Genomic DNA, 27,794 nt, shown 5'->3' with positions numbered 1-27,794 from the left:
TAATATATGAGCTTCCTTATCATGACTATACATGAAATGATCACAAAAGATGTTTTTAAGGGTTGTGAAATTACAAGGGATTATACAAATTAATCCCTAAAACTAAGGAAATAAGAATTGACAATCTGAGTTAAGAAAAAGGATGAGTTAGTGTATAGATACAACCTGAAGATGGGGAAATTATTTTGTCTTGATTACATTTTCATGTTTCTAAATGTCTATCATTTTTCTTAATGTTATAGTCATTTGTAAAATACCAAATTTAAAAAAAGTTAGTGCATACCTTTTTGATAGAGGTACTGCCCCAAATTTCTTCAACAGGTTTGCATTACTTGTTTAATTGATAATAAAATTAAAACAATAGTTGCAATAGTCTGACATTCACAATGGATTGCTAATTCACCTTAGCAGCACCACAAATGCCAGGTGATTACTACTCAGTGTGCATATTCCTAAACCACTGGGGCATGTTTCAGAAATTTCACTGACTAACCCTTCATTGCTGCATATTTTATTACTGCCCCGATAGCACCAGGACTGTATCATAAACTAATGAAATCCAATTATAATGCAAAAATGCACTCATTTCTCACCGGCTTGTAGGATATTCAATGACTGCTATTTATGCAGAAACTTCAACAACTCAAATAAGCTAAACAGAATAGAAGGTGAGCTATAGAAATGTATAACAGCTATAAAAAATTAAACCTCATTTCAAAATGGTCATCGTAGCTATTTGAACAATACACAATTGGAGCTAATTTGCCCCTTTCCCTCACTCCACGATTCCCAAAACCATATTTATACACAGTGGATGAAATCCTGGCTCCACTGAAATCAATGAAAGTTCTATTGATTTCAATAGAGCCAGGATTTCACACCTTCTCCCCAGCTTTTAGTGTGTTTTCTATAGCTTGACCAATAGTAACTGGAGTTTTGCACACACCTGCAGCTCATCTCATAATCCCTTAAATCGGTCCCTACCTTTGATTAAAATTTCTGACATTGGAGACTAATACTTATGCAAACCAAACCCAAGTCAGACGGGTTGTGAGAGAAAGTGAGGTTATCTTTCCCTCCTCTCACTTATCAGAGGGGTAGCCGTATTAGTCTGAATCTGTAAAAAGCAACAGAGGGTCCTGTGGCACCTTTAAGACAAACAGAAGTATTGGGCGCATAAGCTTTCGTGGGTAAGAACCTCACTTCTTCAGATGCAAGCCTCTCCTCTCACTTGTTACACACAGAGTGTGAAGATTCTACAATGAGAAAAATCAGAAGATTGGGTCTGCTCTTGCTGGGTTACATGAAGGATATTTGACTGCGTCATTATACTAAGCCATATCCTTCACCCTAGTAACATTCTTGCAAAGCAATCACGCTGCTGTCATTCCTCTCCACAGAGGCCCATGGGTTATTAAGAAAGGGAATCATATTTATGAGTGAAACTATTTAGGAGAACAACTCCTCTTACTTCTTATAAAGTGCAGCCAAATGCTCTGTTTTTCTAACAAGTACCTCCACAATGACCTTGGGACAATTATTCACAACTGGGACTGCACACGATATCATTTCTAAACCACAGCTGAATATTTTTCCAGTAGACATGAACACACACAAAAAACAATATTTCCTGTAACAGATGCCCAGTGTAACAGTAGGAAATATATAGTAATGACATTTATACAAGAAAAATAAACACAACTATCATCCATGGATAGACAGTTATCAGAACTCTGGTGAAGTTCAGAAAAAATTTGTGTCTTAATGTCCATCTCTAGTTTTTCATTTGGCCCAATACAAGACATATATCAAGACAGTCCCTGCCCTGGAATGTTACACCCTCAAAGACAGGCACAGAAAAATAAACCTTACGGGATGAGCAGTGGTAGACTTTATACACATTACCTACATACATAACAATACCTACAAAGCACTAAGAGGTTTGAGAGCTTGTTACCTAAGGATCTGCCTCTTTGTAAGATATCGAAGTTGGAATCAGTGGAGTTGTTTGAACTGGAGCATACTTGATTTAAATGAAAGGTAGTTGCTGGCAGGATGCTTTCTTGTAACAGGTATTCAACTCTGGAAACCTGCATCAACTCTAGGCCCAACAGAGCCAAGGTCTGTTAACTTCTCTGCATGCTGAAGATTGTGGGTTTATAGATGGAGGTGCTGGAGAATGAAGGAGTATTTAAGAGGGGGGGTTATGGTATGGAGGGGTACAGACAACCTATTTCTTTATATTTGTGGAAGAATCTATTTCCAGGAAGTTTGCAATAGACTATTTGAAAAATCCAAGTAATGCACTGATTTTTTAATATATATTTTTCCTATACATTGTTTAGTGTTTTGAGGTATCTAGGGCCCTGAATATGTGCCAGAGAAACCAAAATAACTAATACCCACTCAGACAATCAGACATGCAAACTGTTTTCTGTTCAATATAATCTTATTGACAATTAAGATACGATAAGATGATACAAGGGATTACATCACGTTTAATGTTCTGCTCATTTGTAGCTGTAAGGATACTAGAGTCTACTTTGCAAAACTGACTTGGAAAGCAGTTACTTTGCCAGCAAGGGTGAAATGTATGTTTTGGTGCTTTTCCCAGCAGAACTTAGCTCATACAGGAGATGTTTTCCAGAGAGGTCCTGCATTTCATCTTTTTTTTTTCCTATCTAAGACCTAGCATAGTATCAATTTACTCCATCGGCAGAATTGTGGACCCAATCCATCAGCAGAGCTGGTGCCAGCACATTAGCAACTCCCCACAGACCCACACAATTGGGGCTTTCCATATATGTAAGATGGCAAACCTCCCCCAAACTAGGGTACCATCACTTATGAAGGAGGGGAGCCCCAGTGAAGCCCACTCTCCAATGGTGCACCATCAGCTTCATGGGTAGGACAGGCCTGGAGAAAAACCCTGTAATTTGGCCACCTCATTCAGCATAGGCCCCTAGGAAGACCCCTTGAAAACACCAACTACAAGGGGACCTGTGGACCCTTCCTTACATGTTCAATGGAGCCTGCAGCATGAGGCTCAAAGCTCCTTTCTCCTCTTAGTGTGGAATGATTAGCTGACTGTGAGCACGCTCAAAACAGTTAGTTTCCCTCTATCCCTAAAAGAGCCCCGCCCTACTCTGGAACCCTTGCAGGTGCCCCTGCTCATATGCGTAGAGCTGCATAATGGTAAAATTGTCATGGATTTGTGATTTTTTCTGTGTCCATGACTTTCCTTTTGAGTTCATGATTTTAATAAACTCACCCCACAGTGACCGTTCCTGCAGCTACTCTCCCTGCAGCTCTGGGCCCAGCTACATGCTCCAGGCATTTGCAACCTGGCGCATGAGGTCACAGTGCTGCTCAGATTTGGCCTGGCTGCCGCTGCGTCTTGACGGGGAGGGAAGGGGATGCTTTGAGTGAGTAGCATTGCAACCTGGTGCCAGTCCCAGCCCCATGGGACAGGAGCTGCTGCCATGCCTGCGGAGTGAGTTCAGGGCAGGCTCTCCAGCTACCCTCCCCAGCTCCCAGGCCTCCAACCCTTCAAGGGCAGGACCCAACTCCCCCAGAACCTTCCCCCCCCCCATTATAAATAGCATTCCCATGACTTTACACACCATTGGCCCCTAAACTGGTGACTTATTAAATTTACTGTGACTACTTAGTGACTTTTGAGCAATCCCTCCCCCGCCCCAAAAAATGCTGTGACAAATGTGCAGCCCTACACACAAGTAATCTCACTGACTCATTGGTCTAATCCTGTAGGGTTTGCCCAGCTCCATTTCTATGGGCTGCACAAACTTTAATGGGCTACATTAAGCACACAAGGAAGACAAGTGACTTGTCCCAGTCACAGTACCAGGATCCTGTTTTCCCCAGTTCTTTGCTCTAATAGCCCACATGACCCTGTTACAGTACATGCATCTTAAAACGTAAGATATCCTTGAGGAGCTACTCCAAATTGTGAAGGACCTGGTTCTGATCTCTTAGCAGTGGTGAAACTCCAGTGACCTCATGTATAGAGTTCTACAGGACATGAATAATGATCATTGGTAATAACTAAGCATTAGCTTTTAGAAAACTGCTCTCACAGTCCCCTGTAAAATGTGGTTATTGTATCTTGTGTAATCTTATGAGATAGAAAGATACACTATATATAAGTAAACTTCATACTGTATGTAAGAGGGTCAGCTGGTATTAAGCTACTCTTGAAATATTCCACAATCTCTGTGCTATTGCTGTGTTTTTCCAGGCAATAAAGTCATGGAGAGCTGCTATAAAAATAAAAGATTGGTCAACAAAAGATCTGAATTTAAAGGGAAAAGCAAAGTAGCACATTTTTCTTTCAACAAAATGGGTAAGAGGGTGATCAAATACAACATCCGCAGCACCAGGATAAAGGCCAGGCTGGTTTTAGGTTTGTTTTGGTCTTTTACATGTCGACTTTCTTTTAGAAATGGAAAGTCCTTCGGGTTGTTTGTTGTGTGGTATGGGTGTTGTTGTTGCTGATGCTTTTAACGGATGCATTCCATGGCACCACACAGAAGCCAAAGCTGTTCAGACTATTCTAGCCACCCAAACTCAATCCCTTTCATTCAGAAATGATTGGTGGCCTAATTAGTATCAAAAAAAGCTATTCCATTACTTTTTAAAAAATCATTTGAATTTACTGCTGGTGAGAGGTGTCAGACTGACATGGGGAGGGCTGAAGGCCAAATTCTCCATGGTGTAATTCCATATAAATCAATGGGGTTACACTAGCAAAGAATTTGGGTGACCAACCATCTACAGGTATAGCAAAGGAAATGGCATTGCAAATTTCCCAACAATGCACTACAGGCTGCCTCCATCTTGTCCTGCATATCTGACATTGCCAAAAAAGGATGGTCATTTTTGTGATGTGAACACAAGATCCTCTATATACAGATTACCAGAACAGCCCAGAACTTTGGGGCTGGATTTGAATTGGTGACCTAAAAGGGAGCATTATTCCACCATCACCCAAGATTTCTAAGTGTGCCTACTAGGGAGGACAAGAGGGAGAAGAAGTAGGAGAGACTGTAAATCTGTGCTGGCCAAGCAGAGGCAGCTAAACAACAGTTGCACTTTGCTGCAGAATCAATACAGCATTACAGCCAACAGAGAAAATCATTTGAAATTAAATCCCTGTCTGAAGCTCTACAAATTATTTGAATTTTGTCACATAAAAGGTAAAACTTAAAACCAGGAGTCACTGCATTTAACAGAGAAAGCAGTGCTGGCTCCAAGCAGTACCCCTGGGAACTTCAGCATGATGATTCTACACCAACTTCAATGGGAGTTACTCGGATCTTTCTGGAAGGGGATCCTAAAATTCCTAAGAGAAATCAGTTCATATTACAAAAATGTTACTTTACTAACATTACTTTACTCTTTGTAATTTTTAAGCCCTTAAACAGAGCTACATGATGCAGTCTGGAATGGTCAACGGAGGAGAGGGAATCTCTTAACACCTGAGGATCAGCATAAATTTTGCATAGTACTGAAACAAATCAAAGATTAACTTTTTTAATTGCCAGCATTACAAACTACATCTGAGTCTCCAAAATTACCAGTGCTCTTTCTGCCTCTGGCATCATGACCATCCTGCAGTACTCACCTCCTTCCCCCAAAATGTGCATTGAGGGGACCCATCATGAGGAGGCTCATTCATCTCCACTGGACTCCGGCAGTCTAGGGATGGGCCCTGGGAAAGAGACAAGGACTTTGAGTGCAAGGAAGAGGGGGACACACACATCATTCCTGCTGAACCCGCCTTGAGGTGTCACTAGGACAGCCAGGGACAGAGGAGTCCCTGACAATGAGGATCTATCAGAGCTGTGCTGCCTGGGACAGAGGCCAAAGCTACAAGCAGCACAGAATTGTTAGAGAGGCTCAGAGCCTCTGCATGGAGCCCCAAACATCTGTTGGATTTAGGGACAGGTTCACGCCCAACTGAACAATGCAGAAGCAGCTCCATTAGGAAATCTTCATGGAGTTTTCCTCACCCTCCCATCGGTTTTGCAGTGGGTGGAGGCAATCTGGGAGCAGCTGAAGAATACTTTGCATTGCTGAAACATCTTCCATCCACGTATGTCTAAGCTAATTAAATTAGGCTCAACTATCAGGCAAGATTGGTAAGTACTAGTATCCCCATTTTCAGATGGGGACACGGACCCTGGGAGGTTAAGGGCCATATTTTCAAAAGCAGTCTTATTTAGGTTTTCTTAATTTTTGGACACCCATTTTTAGAAACCTACAGTCTGATTTTTAGTTGGAAGCAGCGGGGGTTGCAGGTGCTAATTGTGATTGTAGTAAGGGTTTTCACCACCCCCAAAATCAGAACATTTTTAAAAAAGAAAGGGAGGGGCTGTAGGATAACAACAAAAATTAGAGGCCACTTTTGAAAATCTGAGCCTCAGTGATTTGCCTCAAAATCAACAAGTTTGTGTTAGAGCTTGGAACAGTTCCTAAGTGACATGCAGAGATTCTCCAATCAAAGCCAGCTGAATTGATCATTTTGTTGGTGGTGCATGAGGCAGAATAGAATCCAGGTCGCTTGTCCATACCTGCCAGTGCAGTGCCTAGGCAACAGTAATACTAACAACAGCTTGTTTTGCTCAGTAAAGTTCAATGGCTATAACTGAAAGATGTACCAGGTGCAGATGCACATTGAACAGGTTGAAAAGAAGCTACCAGGTCTGCCCTGTTTCTGTCTAATAACGCCACTACAGCATTTCACGTTCTCACTTGAAACACAAACATGTTCCAATTCTTGAAAAATGATCACGAAGATAAGGGACAAGGCTATACCGATAACTTGAACTCACATTGCACACCTTGCAATCCACACAATGCTGTCACATTTAACATTTTGGGACCTAAGGGGATGAGCACAGGATTCTGCGAGCACACTAAGAAATCCCAGCTATCTCAGAAGGGACAGATTCATCATTCAAAATCTGTAGGAGGCTTTACCATTTTCAATGGCAGACACACATTTCATCATAGGTGATGATGAAATACATCTTTGCCACTGAACATAGACTTGAAATTGCCACAGGGACTTGCTTCAGCTGAGGAGTTAACCTTAAAATGGTGGCCGCAGGCCATAAGTGAGGTAGTAGAATTTTGCAGCTCTTGTGATGCAGGGTTCTCAGGGTGCCACACTTTTAAAGTGATGGCAATATATCTTCTGAACCGTGAAATGCATGTGGACTGCTTCCCTGATCTACTATCATTGTTTCGATGGCATACTCGCACAGGGCAGATGGGATTCCTTATGTTCTAGTTTTTCAGATGCAGCACACTCATAGCAACCTTCAAATTCCCTTTCTTTGAGCTACTGCATTGCTGTTTTCAGAGAAACAATATTTTTCTGTCCCTACTGCTTCTAATCTTACTCAAATTGTGTTATTTATTCCTCAAAAGTCTTTTAGAAAGGGGCATAGTTTGAGGCAACAGCTCTCAGTGACCCAGCACAGAAACAGCCATCTGCAATGGTAAACTGGACAGTGTCTCTATTACACAATAAATCCTCAGTTATTTGGAGATGTTTTAAATGTAAACTCATTTCTCAAATCTGGCACAAGAGACCTGGAGGAACTGAATATCCTGCACCACATAAACAGAGTGAACCATAATCAGAACAGGGGAAATAATATATACAACAAAAAACTTTCCTATTTTTTTCACCCTCAGAATGACTCATGATTTTCCCCAGAAAACAATTAACCTGCAAACAGTTCCAACTGTGAATTGTGAATTCTAGCATTGGATACTCAATTTGTATTGTATACCTTTAGTTACTAAAGGTAGAAGAAAATAGGACATTTTCCACCAATATTTTGCACTGAAAAATATCTTATTTTTCACTGGCAGTATTTATTACGACAGTTTTCAGACCGGCTCTACTAGTTATGTAAGTCATATGATATAATGTTCCCTGACTGGATGACTTATGTAACTATCCAACACAGAGGGAATTATCTAGTCAGTTTTATAAAATTCTTAAATTGAAGTTAGCATGAAATGCAAATCCAAATTTTGCAACTTAATATAATCAAAATGAACATTCAGCAAATACTAAAACATTCAAGGTAAAAATGTCCTTGTTGCAAGTATCTGTCCTAGAAAAACACAAAATACTAGAATTTTTGTGGAAGTTAACAGAAAAAAGTTAGCCATTCAAATTAAATTTGCTTCCAATTCAAATAAAGTTTCTAAACAGAAATTCCACTATTTGCTGGACTGCAATTGTAATGCACTTCAATATCTCAGTACAAAAACTAACCCACTCAGTTTAGCTGCCAATATGATCATATTGGCCACATTTTCTCTAATCTAACCACAACACTACATCCAACAGTGATGTATCAGTTTATTTATTTAGCAACAGTTAGGGAGGTCTCATACATCCTAGAGAAAATTCAGGCCGTAGCTAATCATCTTATATAATCATTGAATTGAGTTATCTATTGTTGTGGTTATTCTATATGTAATCAATGGGTGATGAATAGATTTAAGTTGTAGGTATAAGTGTGGGACCACCTAGGATAGTATTATAGGAGTATAGAATTGATAAGCATATATTATTGTTAAGAGTGCATTAGGTATACAAGTGAGAGCATGTCTACACCATAAAATTAAGTTAACCTATGTTAGGTCAATTTACAGCCACCACAGTAATTACTGTGGTGGTTCATGTCCACACTGCCCTTCTTCTGTCAGTAGTGCACTTCCTCACCAGGAGCGCTTCCACCAACTTAAGAGGAGAGTGTGGGGGGCCGAGAGCCAGGGCTCTCAGCTCTGCACACAACTCCCTACCAGTAGCCTGGCTCCCCACTGGGAAGGGGGCAGCCACACTGGGCTTCTTGGCTCCCCGCTTGGAACGGGGAAACCAACTGGCCACCAGGTGCGGATCTCCCTGCCGGGAGTCTGGCTGCCCACTCAGGCTCTCGGCTCCTCGCTCCCCAACTGGATTCCTGGCGCAGAGCTCCCTGCCAGACACAGCCTTGCTCCCAGAGGGGAGCTAAGAGCCTGCGGGGGAAAGCCATGATCCCAGCAGGGAGCTGAGAGTCCGGGTGGCAGCCTGGCTGGGAGTGGGGACCCTGGGGGAAGCTTGAGTGGGCATGTGGGTGGCAGCCTGGGTTGGGGTGGAGACCAGGCAGCAGCCCAGCTGAGGAGCTGGGAGCCAGCTTTGTCAATTTCACAGCTCTATTGACAAGAATGACAGCCAATAGATGTAAGTCATGCAGTGTCTACATGGACACTGCATCGCCCTAACTATACTGACATAAGCCCTACGCCTCTCATGAAGTTAGGAGGTCGGTGTATTAGGGCACTTACATCGGTGGGAGCAAGGCTGTAGCATGTACACAGACATGATTAGGTCGACGTAAGTTGCCTTATGTGGACCTAATGCTGTAGTGTAAACCAGGCCTAAGATGAGGCTGTAAATCAAGGCCCACAGGCCTGAGGCCTGTCCAATTTAAGCTTAGCCATATCAAGCCTTAAGTCTGAAAAAAGTTGACATGACTAGTCCAGGGTTAACCCTGGGTCAGCTAGTAAAATTGCAAGATTATTGTAAAAGATGTGTTAATGGGTTATGTTCAGGAAAATATGCCACACTGTGCCTGTCACTACCAGAAGGTACTCGGTTGTAACATCATGGGAAATTCTGCAATGACCACAAGTTAACATGGGGACTTGTTTATGTAAATGTTACTGGAGATAAGGGGAGCTAAGAGGATAGCCTATGAAAAGCAGGGTACCCCAACATTTATGAGGTGTGGAAATTTCAATAAGGAAAAAGAGGTTGAACCCTAATGCATAAGCATAAGGGTTATGAGCGTGAGTGTAACATAGAATAAAAGGAATTCCCCCCAGCATGAATAAGGAAGGAAGAATCCATCAGGGATGTGAGTTCAATCCTTGAGGGGGCCATTTAGGGATCTGGGGCAAAAACCTGTCTGGGGATTGGTCCTGCTTTGAGCAGGGGGTTGGACTAGATGACCTCCTGAGGTCCCTTCCAACCCTGATCTTCTATGATTCTAGTTGTGGCTTTATTCATCTGCTTAATGAAATTGTTAATAAAGACTGATAACTTTTGAATGTTATTTCTATCGCTCCTTGTGTGCTCCTAGAGTCTCCAAACCTAATGATATTTTAACAGTAGTGCTCACCCTGCTAATTCTGATACTGTAGCCATTAGAGAGCGGGAACCTTTGGCACAGGTCACTAGGGCTTAAGATACCATTGATAATACCAACCCATGAATATTATAAAGGCTATAAGGAATTAAGGAATCCTGTTTAATAGACTTGAAAGGGTCCCTCATATTAAATAGCTCAATTAATTCCCCCTTCTGGTTTTGACAATTTCTAAGATGACAGGCACTGTCAGACTTTGAAACAACTCTTTATTGTTTCACCTCCTCCTAATTTGCATGACTCTGTACTTACTCAGGCAGTTGTAACTAAAAAGAAAGATGTCTAATCTCTGAATTTACCTTCGCTCTTCTGTGTAAAAATGATCTTTTATCTTTAATCAGTCCACTATTTTTAAGAATACAAGGTGGTAGGAGGGATAGGGGGGTTGGCTCATACCTATGATTAAAATAAGCTTCCTGACATCATTATTAATTTATTTCTAGTACCACCCACAATGTGCTTGGTACCTTCCATCTTTTTGAAGATTTATTTTCTAAAGAAGACAAAACGAAAGAGCTAGTGAGTACCAATGTCATTATAGCCTTGTCTCTTTTTCGCATCCCTTGCATTTTTTTTTCAGTTTTGCAAGGAGAAAAAAAAAATCTATTGTTATGCCATGACATCTCCAATATCTAATTAGCTGCAATTTAAAAACATATCTTGAAAAATAATGGCGCATAGAGTGTTACAAATTGCTTTAAGCTAAGAAGCTAAATTTAACACGGCACAGATAAGCTTGCAAGTTGAAATATTATGGCTCCAAATACTTTTCTTTAAACTATTGAAATGAGATGAAACACCACAAGAAATACACATTTTCAAAAAACATTTTCTTATTAATATTTTTGACTATGTAAAAACATTGACTGATACACTACACAGCATGAGGATGCACAAACTCCTCTCGAGAGTACAGCTAATTAACAGTCCTGCTTACAGATCAGGCTGGGTCAATTCCTTATTCCATATTGAAATCTGCTGGAACTTCAATGTATTATTAGGTTCACATTAACATGCAATGCAGAATGAAGAGCAAAGCTGTGATTAACCTAAAGGAGAATGCACAGAATTTCTTCCTACAGAAAGCAACACAATCCGGACTTGTTGAACACTGTAGTCCAGATCATCTCCTTTTGGGGTAAAACCCATCTTCAATCCCACTACTGATGTTTGGGGCCAAACAGCTGGCCTGTCCTCCTTTCATTGTGGGGTCTGCTAATCACAGGCAGTGTCCCAGCTGTTACCAGATTTGCCCATTACTTTGGGGTACTAATTCTGGGGGGTTCTGTAATTCTATCAATGTACTGCTTGTGTCACTTGTGTTTTCATATGGAGCTCTACTTCTCCCTTCTGCAAGTTCTCTCCCAGTGGAGCTAACCTGCAGCACCTATGCTCCCCAGGGCTAGGTTCTTCCAGCCCCAGAATCAGACGAACACACACACACTAACAGAGTACGTCTGAGAGGACCGGGTTAATCAGCACTCCCAAGCTGACCCCTTATATGTCCCTGGACTCAGCAGGCTGGGTCAAGCAGCACTTTCTAGCTGCCACCCTCCTATGCCACAGGTTAGGCATGTTCCTATCCCCACTTTCACATTACAATTGTTCTGGTAGTAACCCACTTGATAAGCGAACCCCACAGGATTTTTGGACACTACAGGGTTAGCTTAGGTACAATGAGGGTTACTAGAGAGAGAGAGAGAGAAAACACCAACCAGCTTAACCATGAAAGTTATTTATTGCCAGTTAATACCATACAGGGGGAGCCAAACAAACAAAACAGTTATAATATTAAATTTAACTTGAATTTGATCATAAAAGTCAGGTTTAGAAAACTATAACTTATCACACAAGTCAGGGTCAGAAGGCTACACCGAGAGAGAGCACGAGGGGTTCTCACCATTCCACGAAGCTTGAATCAATTGGGGTTCCTTGGTGGTGGTGGTGGTAGCTGAAGGTCCGGAGTGCTGGAGACAGGCAGAGCCCCCAGCATGGTCAGTCGGGAGAAAATGAAGTCCCAATGGAACTGATGCAGATGTTGGTTCCAGGCATCAGAACACTTACTAGAGCATGGATAGGGGTTTTTGTAGGAAAAGAACAATGGTTCCAGGGAGAACACTAGATTTGTTTATGGGTAAACTGATGGCTCACGGGAGTATACCAAAGTTGTTTTGTTCAGGCTAGACAAGAGGAACTGATCATTCCCGGCTATGGGCAGTGTTCTTTCAAGGGAGCTCACAATGCAATTAGGGAGCTTCAGTATTTTGGATACCAATAAAGGATTTATTACTAGAATTAGTCTGATAAGTACTGAGCTGGGTGTGTGCAGACATGGGTTCATTAACATCTGGAGCAGAGATTCCCCATCATGCAATGCTTCCCTGCTTTTCCGGTCCCAGAGTTCAGTGCGGTTCTTGCCTTGGAATCTCTGTTCTCCATTCTGTATGCTAATAGAGAGGCCTCCCTCTCCCATCTTTGATGCAAATGAGGCTAGGGGAGTTTCCTTAAACCTGTCACCCTTGTCCAGAGGGGTTTAGATGTGTCTTCCACCGCCTTTTCAGTGCTTTTTGTAAGTATTTCTTCTGATCGGCTTTGGTTCGAGTAGAGGCTGCAGGGGGAAGGTCTCTCGTGAGTCAGACAGGCTGGATACTGCACCCTGGTTCCTCAAGAACACAGAGCTGACAGGTAACAGCCCCTGCCTCAAATTCTCCAGTGTCTTCTAAAAGAGGGTCAAGAAATGACCAGAATCTCCCTAGTGGGAGATGAACCCATGCCCTTCCTGTAGCTGCTGCATAAGTTTGTTTCAGGTGTCAACTAATCATTTTCCTGGTAAAGCAGCTTTTTGCCTGTAGAAGTTGCTTTTTTAAGTGAAATATTCCAGTCAGTGTCAAAAATTGGTTGCTTTTTTGTAAACCCGTAGAAACATTTAGAAGATTTCACCAGTTATAAAACTTGTTCACCATAACCCAGTTCCAGTGAGCAGATTTTGTAACCCTCATAGACCTCTTCAAACTACATAAATTATTATTAACTACTGGTGCTAATCACCACCAGTGTTAGGTACTTTAGTCATCAGTTCAATTTAGTTTGCAGTTAGTGAAAGGACAGAACATGCTCAACTCTGCTCTGGGCTATATACACGTTACCATCGGGGTAAAATCCTGACCCTATTAAAGTCAATGCCTGGTTTGCCATTCACTTCAGCAGAGCCAGCATTTCACCAGATATTTCTCCCACACGAGTGGGTTTCTGATGCATTCTAGAACCTACTAGTCAAAATTAAACTAGCGCCACCCCACCAAACCAAAAACAACCAACCCCGCGAGCGCCGCCCCACCAAACCAAAACAACCACCACCACCCCCGAGCGCCGCTGAGAATCACTAGCCTTTGACTGCCAGAAGTTGAGACAGGGGATGGATCACTTGTTTGCTGTTCTGTTCATTCCCCCTGAAGCACCTGACATTGGCCACTGTCAGAAGACAAGATGCTGGGCTAGATGGACCATTGGTCTGACCCAGTATGGCTGTTCTTATGTTCCCTCATCCTGAGGACAGCCAGGGATGGTTTGCCCCCCAAGGCAGGCTAGAGCACCCTCAAGGCTGCTCCTACCTACACTAGCTTCTACTTCACCTGCAGGCCCATTCCGCCAGCCCTTGATCATCAGAACATAAGATGATTAGGCAACATCTAATCCCATCCTCGATGGGTCCATAATATTTCCCCAAATGTCCCCTACAGAGGAGGACTGAAAAGAGATCATATAGAACTGGCTACGCTGGCTATGTGCCAGCCAGGGAGTCCGCTCCCTACTTGCCCACGTAGGGCAGCTTTCCAGCTCCTCTGCACCACAGAGCGGACTAGACTGAGAGCAGAGGGTCTGTCCCAAAGAGTGTAAGTGAGCCTTTTGAGGAAAGCAGAATGTAATAATAAGTGCAGCTACAGATATGTTCTTATCTAAGGGTACATCTACACTACAGCGGGGAGTCGATTTAAGATACGCAAATTCAGCTACGTGAATAGCGTAGCTGAATTCGACGTATTACAGCCGACTTACCCCGTTGTGAGGACGGCGGCAAAATCGACTTCTGCCGCTTTTTGTCGGCGGCGCTTACTACCACCTCCGCTGGTGGAGTTAGAGCGCCGATTCGGGGATCGATTGTCGCGTCCCGACGGGACGCGATAAATCGATCCCCGAGAGGTCGATTTCTACCCGCCGATTCAGGCGGGTAGTATAGACCAGGCCTCAGTGTACAGGGCTACACACTCAGCAACATTACTGGGAGTTAGGAAGCTAATACCTGCCTACAAAATCAAAAGAAAGTTGTTACCCTGCCTGGGGGAAAACATCACTCTTTAAAATAAATCACGATGGGTTTGAGTCCCAGTTACACTAATGCCTCTGCCAGAGTGGTGTAAAGCTGCCTTAGTGTAAATGAGAATCAGGCCTGACACATCTGTGAAACACAATACCAATGAATTCCCAAAGAAAAAAAGTCACTCTATAAAACACATTCAGAAATATATTATACAATAATTTAACAGTGATCAAATAGCAAAGGAAAAAACAGGACTCTGGCTGTGCAATTGGGGGCATGAATTCTTTTGAAGGAAACCTGTTTTTTTTTTTATTTGATGTTCTATTTCTCTAATAAAGAAGGGCTTGGAGTTCCATATTCATTGAAGCACTCAGCCTGCTGTCAATTATCTCCTCAGTAAAGAAGCCACTGATCACTCCCCCTTCTCTTTTTCTCCCTAGCCTTGCCTCTGCAAATCACAGCTTCTACCTACTTCACTGGCCTGCTAGTATTATTCAGACACTAATAGCTAATACCCATTAGCACTGCCATGTAACTTGAAGTGTAGACTTTAAAAGCTATATTGCCTGATACAGAACAGTCCAGCAACTAGACTATAAAGGAAAAATAAGCACCATCCAGACTAGAGAAACAGACCCATTCAACAGATTCATAGATTCATAGATTCTAGGACTGGAAGGGACCTCGAGACGTCATCGCGTCCAGTTCCCTGCCCGCATGGCAGGACCAAATACTGTCTAGACCATCCCTGATAGACATTTATCTAACCTACTCTTAAAATATCTCCAGAGATGGAGATTCCACAACTTCCCTAGGGAATTTATTCCAGTGTTTAACCACCCTGACAGTTAGGAACTATTTCATAATGTCCAACCTGAACCTCCCTTGCTGCAGTTTAAGCCCATTGCTTCTTGTTCTATCCTTAGAGGCTAAGGTGAACAAGTTTTCTCCCTCCTCCTTATGACATCCTTTTAGATATCTGAAAACTGCTATCATGTCCCCTCTCAGTCTTCTCTTTTCCAAACTAAACAAACCCAATTCTTTCAGCCTTCCTTCATATGTCATGTTCTCAAGACCTTTAATCATTCTTGTTGCTCTTCTCTGGACCCTCTCCAATTTCTCCACATCTTTCTTGAAATGCGGTGCCCAGAACTGGACACAATACTCCAGCTGAGGCCTAACCAGAGCAGAGTAGAGCAGAAGAATGACTTCTCGTGACTTGCTCACAACACATCTTTTAATACATCCCAGAATCACGTTTGCTTTTTTTGCAACAGCATCACACTGTTGACTCATATTTACCTTGTGGTCCACTATAACCCCTGATCCCTTTCTGCTGTACTCCTTCCTAGACAGTCTCTTCCCATTCTGTATGTGTGAAACTGATTTTTCCTTCCTAAGTGGGGCACTTTGCATTTGTCTTTGTTAAACTTCACTCTGTTTACCTCAGACCATTTCTCCAATTTGTCCAGATCATTTTGAATTATGACCCTGTCCTCCAAAGCAGTTGCAATCCCTCCCAGTTTGGTATCATCCGCAAACTTAATAAGCGTACTTTCTATGCCAATATCTAAGTCATTAATGAAGATATTGAACAGAGCCGGTCCCAAAACAGACCCCTGCGGAACCCCACTTGTTATGCCTTTCCAGCAGGATTGGGAACCATTAATAACAACTCTCTGAGTACGGTTATCCAGCCAGTTATGCACCCACCTTATAGTAGCCCCATCTAAATTGTATTTGCCTAGTTTATCGATAAGAAAATCATGCGAGACCATATTCAAATGCCTTACTAAAGTCTAGGTATACCACATCCACAGCTTCTCCCTTATCCACAAGACTCATTATCCTATCAAAGAAAGCTATCAGATTGGTTTGACACGATTTGTTCTTTACAAATCCATGCTGGCTATTCCCTATCACCTTACCACCTTCCAAGTGTTTGCAGATGATTTCCTTAATTACTTGCTCCATTATCTTCCCTGGCACAGAAGTTAAACTAACTGGTCTGTAGTTTCTTGGGTTGTTTTTATTTCCCTTTTTACAGATGGGCACTATATTTGCCCTTTTCCAGTCTTCTGGAATCTCTCCCGTCTCCCATGATTTTCCAAAGTGAGAAATCAGTTAGCTCTATTAGCTCCTTGAGTATTCTAGGATGCATTTCATCAGGCCCTGGTGACTTGCAGGCATCTAACTTTTCTAAGTGATTTTTAACTTGTTCTTTTTTTATTTTATCTGCTAAACCTACCCCCTTCCCATTAGCATTCACTATGTTAGGCATTCCTTCAGACTTCACGGTGAAGACCAAAACAAAGAAGTCATTAAGCATCTCTGCCATTTCCAAGTTTCCTGTTACTGTTTCTCCCTCTTCACTGAGCAGTGGGCCTACCCTGTCTTTGGTCTTCCTCTTGCTTCTAATGTATTGATAAAAAGTCTTCTTGTTTCCCTTTATTCCCGTAGCTAGTTTGAGCTTATTTTGTGCCTTTGCCTTTCTAATCTTGCCCCTGCATTCCTGTGTTGTTTGCCTATATTCATCCTTTGTAATCCGTCCTAGTTTCCATTTTTATATGACTCCTTTTTATTTTTTAGAACATGCAAGGTTAAGCCAAGGCAGTCTTTTGCCACATTTTCTATCTTTCCTAACCAGCGGAATAGCTTGCTTTTGGGCCCTTAATAGTGTTCCTTTGAAAAACTGCCAACTCTTCTCAGTTGTTTTTCCCCTCAGTCTTGATTCCCATGGGACCTCACCTATCAGCTCTCTGAGCTTACCAAAATCCTCCTTCCTGAATTCCATTGTCTCTATTTTGCTGTTCTCCCTTCTACCCTTCCTTAGAATTGCAAACTCTATGATTTCATGGTTACTTTCACCCAAGCTGCCTTCTACTTTCAAATTCTCAACGAGTTCCTCCCTATTTGTTAAAATCAAGTCTAGAACAGCTTCCCCCCAGTAGCTTTTTCAACTTTCTGAAATAAAAAGTTGTCTGCAATGCAGTCCAAGAATTTGTTGGATAGTCTGTGCCCCGCTGTGTTATTTTCCCAACATATATTTGGATAGTTGAAGTCCCCCATCACCACCAAATCTTGGGCTTTGGATGATTTTGTTAGTTGTTTAAAAAAAGGCTGATCCACCTCTTCCACCTGGTTAGGTGGCCTGTAGTAGACTCCTAGCATGACATCACCCTTGTTTTTTACCCCTTTTAGCCTAACCCAGAGACTCTCAACACTTCCGTCTCTTATGTCCATCTCCACCTCAGTCCAAGTGTGTACATTTTTAATATATAAGGCAACACTTCCTCCCTTTTTCCCGTCTATCCTTCCTGAGCAAGCTGTACCCATCCACACCAACATTCCAATCATGTGTATTATCCCACCAAGTTTCAGTGATGCCAGCAATGTCATAGTTGTGTTTATTTATTAGCACTTCCAGTTCTTCCTGCTTATTACCCATACTTCTCGCATTTGTATATAGGCATCTAAGATACTGGTTTGACCTTGCCTCCCAGTTTTGCCCTGACCCTCCTTTCTCTCTGCCAATATAGCCCACACTCCCTCTCATTTCCCATCCATCTCCCAGGTCTCCATGTTCCCCACTTACCTGTGGGCTTTGCTCACCTGTCCCCGTCGAACCTAGTTTAAAGCCCTCCTCACTAGGTTAGCCAGTCTGTGTCCAAATAGGGCCTTTCCCCTCCTTGAAAGGTGAACGCCATCTCTGCCTAGCAGTCCTTCCTCAAATAGCATCCCGTGGTCGAGGAAGCCAAAGCCCTCCTGGCAACACCATCTTTGCAGCCAGGCATTCACCTCCATGATGCATCTGTCTCTGCCCGGGCCCCTACCTTTGACAGGAAGAATTGAAGAGAATACCACCTGCGCTCCAAACTCCTTCACCCGTACTCCCAGAGCCCTGTAGTCACTCTTGATCCACTCAGTGTCACACCTCGCAGTATCATTTGTGCCCACATGGATGAGTAGCATGGGGTAGTAGTCAGAGGGCTGAATAATCCTCGACAATGCCTCCGTAACATTTCAGATACGGGCTCCTGGCAGGCGGCATACCTCCTGAGATGAAATGTCAGGGCGACAGTTGGGCAGAGAGTCTCCAACCACCACTACCCTATGTTTCTTATTCGCAGTGGTGGCAGCAGACCTCCCAGCCTTAGGGGTAGGAGGCTTCTCATCCTTTACTGTAGGGGGTGATTCCTTCTCTCCTGTATCAAGAGGAGCATAACGGTTACCTATTACCACGGTGGGAGGGTTCGGAGCAGGGGTGGAGCACTGCCTGCTGCCAGAAGTAACCAGCTGCCAGTGTCCACCCTGAGCCATCTCCTCCTCCACCAGTGGTGTATCAGTAGTCCTGTGTACTGGGACAGCTACCTCAGCTGTCTCCACATGGACACTGTCCAGGAATTGCTCGTGGATTCGGATGCTCCTCAATCGAGCCACCTCCTCCTGTAGCTCTCCCCCCTGCTGCCTGAGAGATTCCACCAGCAGGCACCTTTCACATTGGATGGTCCCCCCAGCCTGGATATCAGGAAGTGGAAATTGCAAGTTACAGTCTCTGCAAAACCACACCAGGATCTGGGGAGAAGCATCCATGCTCAGGCGCTCTGTCTGGCTACAGGCGCAGGTGGAGGAGAAAGAAGCAGTGCTGGCACAGGTGTTGCGGGTCTTCCTAACCATCGTAAGCCTCCCTCTGTCAAACTCCCTCTCAAACTCCCCTGTCTGCAGCCCCCTGTCCGCTGAAAGGGTTGTTTAAGCAAGAAGTTTTGAATGTAGTTGGTTTATAGGTTTTAAGGGGAATAAAGGGAAAACAGATAGAACAGGCAAGGGACCCTCGCCCCCTTCCCAAACTCCCTTGCGAAACTCCCTGTTAGCAGCCCCTGGTCGCAAAAGCTCCCTGGTCGCTTGTGCACTGCTTTATAAAGCCCTGGCCTGTATGAATGCCCCGCCCACTGATTAAGGCTTCTAGCTTTCAAACCTTCCTTTGAAGCTCACAACTTCCCACTGCCGGCCACAGCACACGGTCCTTCAAACAACCAAACAAACAAACAGACTGACAAACACAAGCTCAGCACACAGCAAGTAACCCCCAAACACAAACAAACACACACTACAGACAGTCACTTACCCCAAAAGAGAGCTGTATTGCTCCTCCTTCACCTGGAGAACTCCCTTGCAAAACTTCCTGTTAGCAGCCCCTGGTTGCAAAAGCTGATACAGATGTTTAACTATATTATCTTCTAAATACCAGCATAAGTAGAAGAAGACCAATGTACCCAGTTCAGCAATTTCAAGTTATTTTATGCACCTTTTATTTTTCTCCCTAACATTCTCTTACACTCTTGTTGGTCTCTCACATTAGCTTTTTCAGAAAAATATGACAAACCCCCTCCAAAAAAAAAAAAATCTGAAGTTGATAGAGGAGGAGAGTAAGTGAGATCTAACATGTGTCTTTCAGTGCTATTAGAGACAAAGTGATGAGATAATTTCTTTTACTGGACCAACTTCTGCTGGCAGAAGAGAGAAGCTTTTGAGGTACAATGCTTTCAGTGCTATTGGCTGCTTGACTACTAATTGAAATGGACATGGTTTAGGTTTGTGAAAAGGGGGAGGGGATTGTTATACTTAATAGGATTAAATAGTTATATTTTTAAAATGTGATGAAACTAAGTTTAAAATATAAATATTCCCATTGCACTGCCATATCCCCAAATGCACAGTTCACTGGGCAATTGCATTATAGCAATGTGAAATCAATGATATATTTGCCTGATTTCAGAGTGGTAGCCGTGTTAGTCTGTATCAGCAAAAAGAATGAGGAGTACTTGTGGCACCTTAGTTACTAACAAATTTATTTGAGCATAAGCTTTCGTGGGCTAAAACCCACTTCATCGGATTCATGCAGTGGAAAATACAGTAAGAAGATATATATACAGAGAGAAGATGAAAAAATGGGTGTTGCCATACCAATTGTAATTATAGTAATCAATTAAGGTGAGCTATTATCAGCAGGAGGAAAAAAAGTTTTGTATTGATAATCAGGATGGCCCATTTCCAACAGTTGACAAGAAGGTGTGAGTAACAGTGTGTGTGTGTGGGGGGAAATTAGCATGGGGAAATAGTTTTTACTTTGTGTAATGATTCATCCACTCCCAGTCTTTATTCAAGCCTAATTTAATGGTGTCCAGTTTGCAAATTAATTCCAATTCTGCAGTTTTTCGTTGGAGTCTGTTTTTGAAGTTTTTTTGTTGGAGTATTGTGACTTTGAGGTCTGTAATTGAATGACCAGGGAGGTTGAAGTGTTCTCCGACTGGTTTTTGAATGTTATAATTCTTGATGTCTGATTTGTGTCCATTTATTCTTTTGCATAGAGACTGTCCGGTTTGGCCAATGTACATGGCAGAGGGGCATTGCTGGCACATGATGCATATATCACATTGGTAGATGTGCATGCATCTGATTAAGTGGGTTTTAGCCCACAAAAGCTTATGCTCAAATAAATTTGTTAGTCTCGAAGGTGCCACAAGTACTCCTCGTTCTTTATGTTTGCCTGAGTAAACTATCTTTAAAATTTCAATATATAATCCAGTGAAAACCAGTCTGATAATTTCTATTCCTAGTAGACTCAAACATAGTATTGTAAGTATGATGTTTTTTACTTCTCCAAGCTCTAATCATTGTTTTAACTGCTTTTCAAGTCTATTGAATCTATCTCCCACTCCAGCCTTGGGTCCACAATGTGTTCTGACTTCTTACTTTCTGAACACTTAAGTTGCAGTCATAGGTATTTGCACAACAACATTTTTCTCGTAATGTCTGCCTTTCAGCAATATTCAACTTAAAAAATAAGAGAAATTATAATGTGACTAATGGCAAAAATATCTGTGTTAATTATGTTAGTATGTATGTTAATGCAATTGGAAATGCAAGAGACTAAGTTTATACAATGCTGAGGTAACAGTTCAGCACCCACTATTTTACTGTATATTATTATATTTCACATATATTTAATCTAGATGTGCTTAACTTTCTACTCTTTATTTACATGATTTTTGTGCACTGGTTTTATCTTGCATGTAGTGTAGTGCTGTCTGAGGCGATACATATATATTTAAGGTTGAATGGGAAATTATTCCATTGCACTGAGAAGTTCTGTGTCATCAGATTTTTAAAGACTGTATCATAATACGTACGTACACGGAAGCAGAGATTTATGCATACAACCTTTACCCTTGTACTGCTGACTTTTGGGTGCTTAAATGTACAATTAATTTGCATTTATTTTTTAAAGAATGACTACAACTAGTTTTAACTAAAAGACACCAATCAAGGGCAACTGGGGCCAAACATTAGCAAATTGAGCATTTGTAACACTGTTCACTGATCAGATAAGAGTCAGTCCAAGACCCCGCTGTTGCCAGCAGGGTCCAGAGGTTCACTCGTGTGGAACTACTTGCAGATTCAGGGCCTGACCATGTTTCTCCAAACCTGTGTACGCACTGCATATATCCTTAAAAGTACACAGTTTAAAAAAAAAATCTTTAAAGCAGCATAAACAGCTCCTGTCCATGATCAACTTCACTGTCCCCCAAAATTGGGTTTTTGGAAATGTCTTCAGCTTAAACTCATAGACCTTAAATCTACTGTAACTGAACAATGTAAATTGTGAAAAACATTCTAAAAAACACAATTTGGGGGGACATCACGAGGGTTGGGAGGCTTTGCAGAGACAAGAAAGGACAAGTTAAGAGGCAGCAAGCAGTTGGACAAGGATGGATTTAGGATTGCCAATCCTCCAGGATTGGCCTGGAGTCTCCCAGAATCAGCATCAATCTTCAGGTGACTACTGAAAGCAATCCTGGAGATGTTAATAGGATATTTTAAGAAAATGAGTTTACGTCAAGGGGGGGGAGGGGAAATCTCCCAGAATAGCTCCAGTGAGAGTTGGCAACCCTAGATAGCCTGGAATCAGAGAGAATATTTGTTAACGTTATCTCAGCTCATGATGCATTTAATTAATTTAAAAGCAAACAACTTCATAATTACTAAGCCAGTTTTCTTCAAAATTTGACTTGTTTTATAGATTTAACACTTAGTTTTGTATTAAGTTTGAAGACAATTGATGTGGTAGTTTTAAAGTTACAAATGTTTAACGTCTACAAGTCCTGTGACCACTTCAACTCGGATCAATTCAAAGCTAGAGTCTTCAAACTCTGTCAATATTCTAAATTGATTTAGCTTTGATTCATTTTAAAGAAAAATATGCAATTTAAAGAAAGTAATTTAGCAGCAAAAATGGATTGAAACCACACAGTATTTCAAAGATTAGGGGTCAAATCCTGATCTTGAGTTGTGCACAGAGGGCAAGAGAGTATAGCAAGTGAGTTAGACTCGGATATCCATCTAATGCTCAAGGATACCAGGAGAGCAGCCTGGCTTTCATGCTTGCCTATGCTATTTTCCCCACAAGGAGATGTGGTGATCTGACGAGGAAGGTTTGGGTAGAACTCCATGCATTTATTCTGAGCTGTGCTGTACATGCTAACCAGGGCACATTCTGTTCTCCACAAATGTGACCCCTTCCTACTGCCTACCAAGCATTTTCCCACCCTGTACCAGCAGAACACATCTAGCAAACACTACATAACTTTAACTGCTTAACACCTCCCTCTATCCACCCAAAACAACACAGCTCCCCATAGAGAAGATTGCATTGAAAATGCAAAGATTTAAGAAAAAAATATCTTTAAACAGTCCAAACCTCCCTCACATTATTACATATTGGCATGTGGCCATCAAAAAGCCTATTCTTGACTCATATTATTAATAACACAGAAGCTGGCAACAACAACAATTTGGCACACACAAGCCAGAAGATCAAAATAAAATATACTCTGATACTTGACCTGAAACAGGTCTACACAATTAAAATTCAGGAAGGAGGCAGCAAAATAATTGGCTTATTTTTAAATATAAAGTATGGTATTTGTATGAAAAGAAAGCAGCAAATGTACACACTGTGACAGAGACAAAAACATCTACCTTTAACAATACAGTCATCTGGTAACCCATCCCCTTTGGTTAGCATTTACTCATTTATAAAGACTTAAGCCTAAGCAATTCCACACTCCTCTCCATAGCAACAGATTATTATGGTATGTCAAAGTGAGTATGTATCCCAAATGGGAGACTGCATTTCATTATCAGTTTAAGAACAAGGTTAAAGGGTAGGTTCTCTCCATTTAAATGAAAACATTTTGGAGATTTATAAAACATTAATGTATTTTCCCTCCCAATACTCTCCAGACCAGAATTCATCTCACACATCACAAATCTTTTCAATTATTACTAATCTTACTATTCCTATGTCCTCTGTTAAATGCTCTCTTATTCTCCTGTACTGGGCAGAGCCAACAAGTTTAGGATGAGAAGAATCAGCCACATGCTCCCTTCAAACTGTGATCTCCCCAATCCTCAAATCACACATCTGTACAAACATGTTTCTATTTTTGAGGCTCCAAACTATTCCATAGTTAAGGTTAAGTTATTTTACACTTTAATGACTGAATTCACTCTCCAAGACTTTCCTTCTACAAACATTCATGAGCAAGTAACCAGGACTACTAAAGTAACTCACGTAAGTGTTTGCTGGATCAGGGACAAACTCTGGTATTATTCAAAAGTCAAATGAATTTTCCATGCAATTTTTTAATAAAAATATTTACTACCTTTTGCAGAGGAAACATTTAAAAATACTCCCTTGAGGTTATTTTGCAATTTTTCTATTGTTTCTTTGGGCACCTTAGCTAAACAACCACAGTCCTCACAAATTGCACATATGTACAGTCTTATAACATCTCGGGGGCCACTTCTGACATTTTAAAATTATACACGTAACGGGAGCTATGTCCATTACTCAGGATAACCTACCTGAGTTCTGCCTCGTTTGGAATTGTGGGGACTGTGGTTTGTTTAGCTAAAGGAACTTATTATTAAATTATCGTAAACCACATGGAAATGAATAATGTCAATTATTTATATGTAATCTTGATATGGCCTATTAAATTATAGTTCTGCAAGAAAAGATGCACAAAAAACAGATGTTAAAATAGGAGAGTTTAGAATGTCTGAGTGAAGATGGCAGAAGCAATTCACATCACATAGCCAGTGCCTATCTTGCAGGAGATCTTTCCTTCTGGGAACCAAAAGCTGCACGTCAAAGATTTTGTACGGTCTTCATTAATGCAACTTTAACATGTTGAGCACCTAAATGATTTCTTTCTCCTGCAGATGCAAATGTTACCTTGGGTGACTATTTGTCATTCTCAGCATGTACTCATTTGTATCACTAAGCAACGAGGTGCATCCCATGTTCTATTTAAGGGTCTGCATTTATATTCACAAACACCTACAAAATTAAGTGTAGAAGCAGTGGTTGCCACCCTTGGTTTTCAATTTTTGAATACAGCAATGCATGGTTTGAGACAACCTGGCCCCGAGAAACAGGTATTAAGTTGATGAAGGTGTCAGGACTCCTGGGTTTTATTTCCAATCCTGCCACTGCTTTGCCATATGCCAGTGGACAAGTAACTCAACCACTATGAGCTTCAGTTAATGCAGCTGTGAAATGGGTGTAATACTACTTATCTACTTCTCAATAGATTTGTGATTGTTAATTACTTGAAAGCACTTTGACAGCCTCAGATAAAAGCTCAAATCATGTACTATCATCATATAAAATCCTTACAAGATAGGTGATTCTCTTGCTCTCATTTGAGATTCCTATACAATTATGCTCATATCCATATGCATTTGATGCTTCACTCCAGTAGTCTAACTAGGAGTAAGTAAGCAAATGATAAGCAGCTGGCCCAGAACAGATATGGGGAAGGCAGAAGTGAAACTCCAAGGAAAAGGGGGGGGGGGCATAATTTGGGGAAGACAAGGGCTTACCGGAACACTGACTTCACCTTGACAGAGGACATCCAACTCTTGAGCACCAGCATAAACATGAAGCTCAGCGTCCCAACTGCACCTAGTCTATCTGTTTGCACCTGTGGCCAAGAAGAAACGTACCATTTTCAATCGTCCCAGAAGCTCTACCTGTTCCTCTCAGATGGCGATGGTTATCTATATCTACTAATCCACACTGCATTCTCTCATTTTTGGCTCATGACATTAATAAGCTACCATTTAAAACAAACAAACAAAACAAAACAACACAAAATCAGCTAATCAGGCCTAAAGCCTACCTGAAATTTACACATAAAATAGTCTGGTTCCGTATAAAATTTAATCTTTCCCCACCCTCCCCATGTACGGCTGCTGCCAACAGTGTGCTGCTTCTCATAAGCACGTATATTTCAAAACACTAAAAACGATCACATGCATTAGAATACAGCTAGTACCCACAGAATTCCTCCTAGTCAGCTGAATGCATCAGGGAGAGACACAATGGCATAATACCACAGGACTACATAATGCACCTTCCTAACAGAGGCAGGGCCGGATTAACCTTTTGTGGGGCAGGCACCAAACATTTTTGTGGGCCCCCATGGAGGCAATGGAGCATGGCACAGGGAGGTCAGTCCCCGGAGCGAGGGGCCAGCCAGAGGCAATGGGGCATGGCAGGAGAAGTCCCGCTCTGCCCAATGCAAGGGCACTATTTACAAACCGGCAGTTGCCAGACACATAGTGGCCTGCCCGGCCCTGTGCTGCCAACATGCCCCTTCCCCTCAGGGACAGGCCTATGCCACACTACACAGCCTCCCCCGGCCCAACACCCCTGACTCCCTAGGGCCAGAAGCCCCCCGGACCCACTATGCCCAGCGCCTCCCAGACCCACCCACAAATGCACAGCGCCCTGCACAACACCACCGCTGCCCACAGCCCCACCACAACTGCCCAGTACCTGCCCACACAGAACCCCCACTCCCTAGTGCCCCAACACACACAGATCTTCCCTGCCTCTTCACAGCCCAGCACCCCCCAGACTCCCCAGAAACCCACTCCCCCAAGCCCTGCCTCCCAGCCGCACTCACCAGCCTTGCTGGGAAGCAACTGTGTCTGCCGGGCTGAGTCCCAGGGCCAGGAATCGCTCTGGCCCCTTGGGAATGGCACGATCAGCCAGGCCAGGGCCTGCCCCAGCCAGGCTCCCTCAAGACGCACTTGTCTGGAGGGACCCAGCCAAGCCCTTCACACTGTCTCCGCCCCCAGCTGAGACTGGCCAGGCTTCTGCACCAGTCCCAAGTGTGTGTGTGGGGGGGCCCCACGACCCCCTCCCCTAACTGGCCCTCCATATAATTTACGAAACCCGATGCAGCTCTCAGGCCAAAAAGTTTGCCCGCCCCTGCCCTACAAGAGTCATGCCTTTTACTCCAATCGCCAGTTTAAAAGCACTTAGCTAGAGCTAAACAATTTCAGCATTGCATCAGGGTAGACTATTAACAGTAACCTTGAGAGAGCTCTCTGGCTTCAAGTATTGGCTTCGAAGTGAACAGCACATCCTCTGTGTAGTGCTGTGGGTGCCCATACAGAATGTTCACTTATCTCAGTTATCTTCTAGAATTCCTAGAGTGATTCTGACAAGAGTTGCAATGTTTCATAATACCCTGTCATTTTCTAGACCTTGTTGTTTCTTCTTCGTCTCCTCTTCAACAAATTCATGTGTATTTTGCCACCTGAACTTTATTTTTGAAGGATTCTTAGCCTTTTGGCTTATTTTCAGCTCATCCACCACTGGAAGCATTTCTGGCTAATTACAGGTAACCTTAGCTGGTAGTGGATTCTGCATCTTTCTTGCATCAATATGTTCACACTTTAGTAGCTGCTTCTTGTTATTTCCAGTCTGAATTTTTATTTTCCCTCTTTGTTACTGTTGTTTTTTGTTGTTGTGTTAGTTTTTTTGTTTGTTTGTTTGTTTTTAAACAGATTTGCCCTGTGCGGACTGCATTTGATAATATGTTGTCTCTGTGCTGCTCTACAAATGTCCACAGCTTTTCCTATTGCCGCATCAGGCTCCTTAATAATCTCCCTCACATTGTCACTTGTAATTCCACATTCTGTTTGATTTAGCCTTCTCTCATGTTACTTGGCTGTAAACTTAAGATCAGTAGCATTGTAATCTGGGCTTCACTTTGCCATCTCATAAAAAATATTCTCCTCATAACTCACATGTGCAAAGTACTCTCCTCTTCTGTTTCATACATAAATCTCTCCCGCATTTCTACTATAGTGCCCCTCTA

At 42.4% G+C, this 27,794-nt stretch overlaps 1 long non-coding RNA gene across 4 annotated transcripts in view; it reads right to left on the bottom strand.

The window, feature by feature from the left end:
- Positions 1 to 26,838, bottom strand: part of LOC117883648 — a 195,879-nt gene extending 169,041 nt beyond the window's left edge. For all 4 annotated transcript variants that reach the window (XR_004647359.1, XR_004647360.1, XR_004647357.1 and 1 more), the window contains exons 1-3: positions 26,592 to 26,838; positions 25,504 to 25,604; positions 5,645 to 5,731 (exon numbers count right to left, since the gene is read on the bottom strand). This is a non-coding gene — a long non-coding RNA (uncharacterized LOC117883648). The remainder of the gene's footprint in view (positions 1 to 5,644; positions 5,732 to 25,503; positions 25,605 to 26,591) is intronic.
- Between the last annotated feature and the right edge of the window lie 956 nt (positions 26,839 to 27,794).

This window comes from Trachemys scripta, chromosome 10 (assembly GCF_013100865.1).
Source record: "Trachemys scripta elegans isolate TJP31775 chromosome 10, CAS_Tse_1.0, whole genome shotgun sequence".
In the NCBI taxonomy this organism is placed as follows: Eukaryota; Metazoa; Chordata; order Testudines; family Emydidae; genus Trachemys; species Trachemys scripta.
Note: the sequence above shows the minus strand (reverse complement) of the source record. Positions and strands in the feature narration are given on the sequence as shown.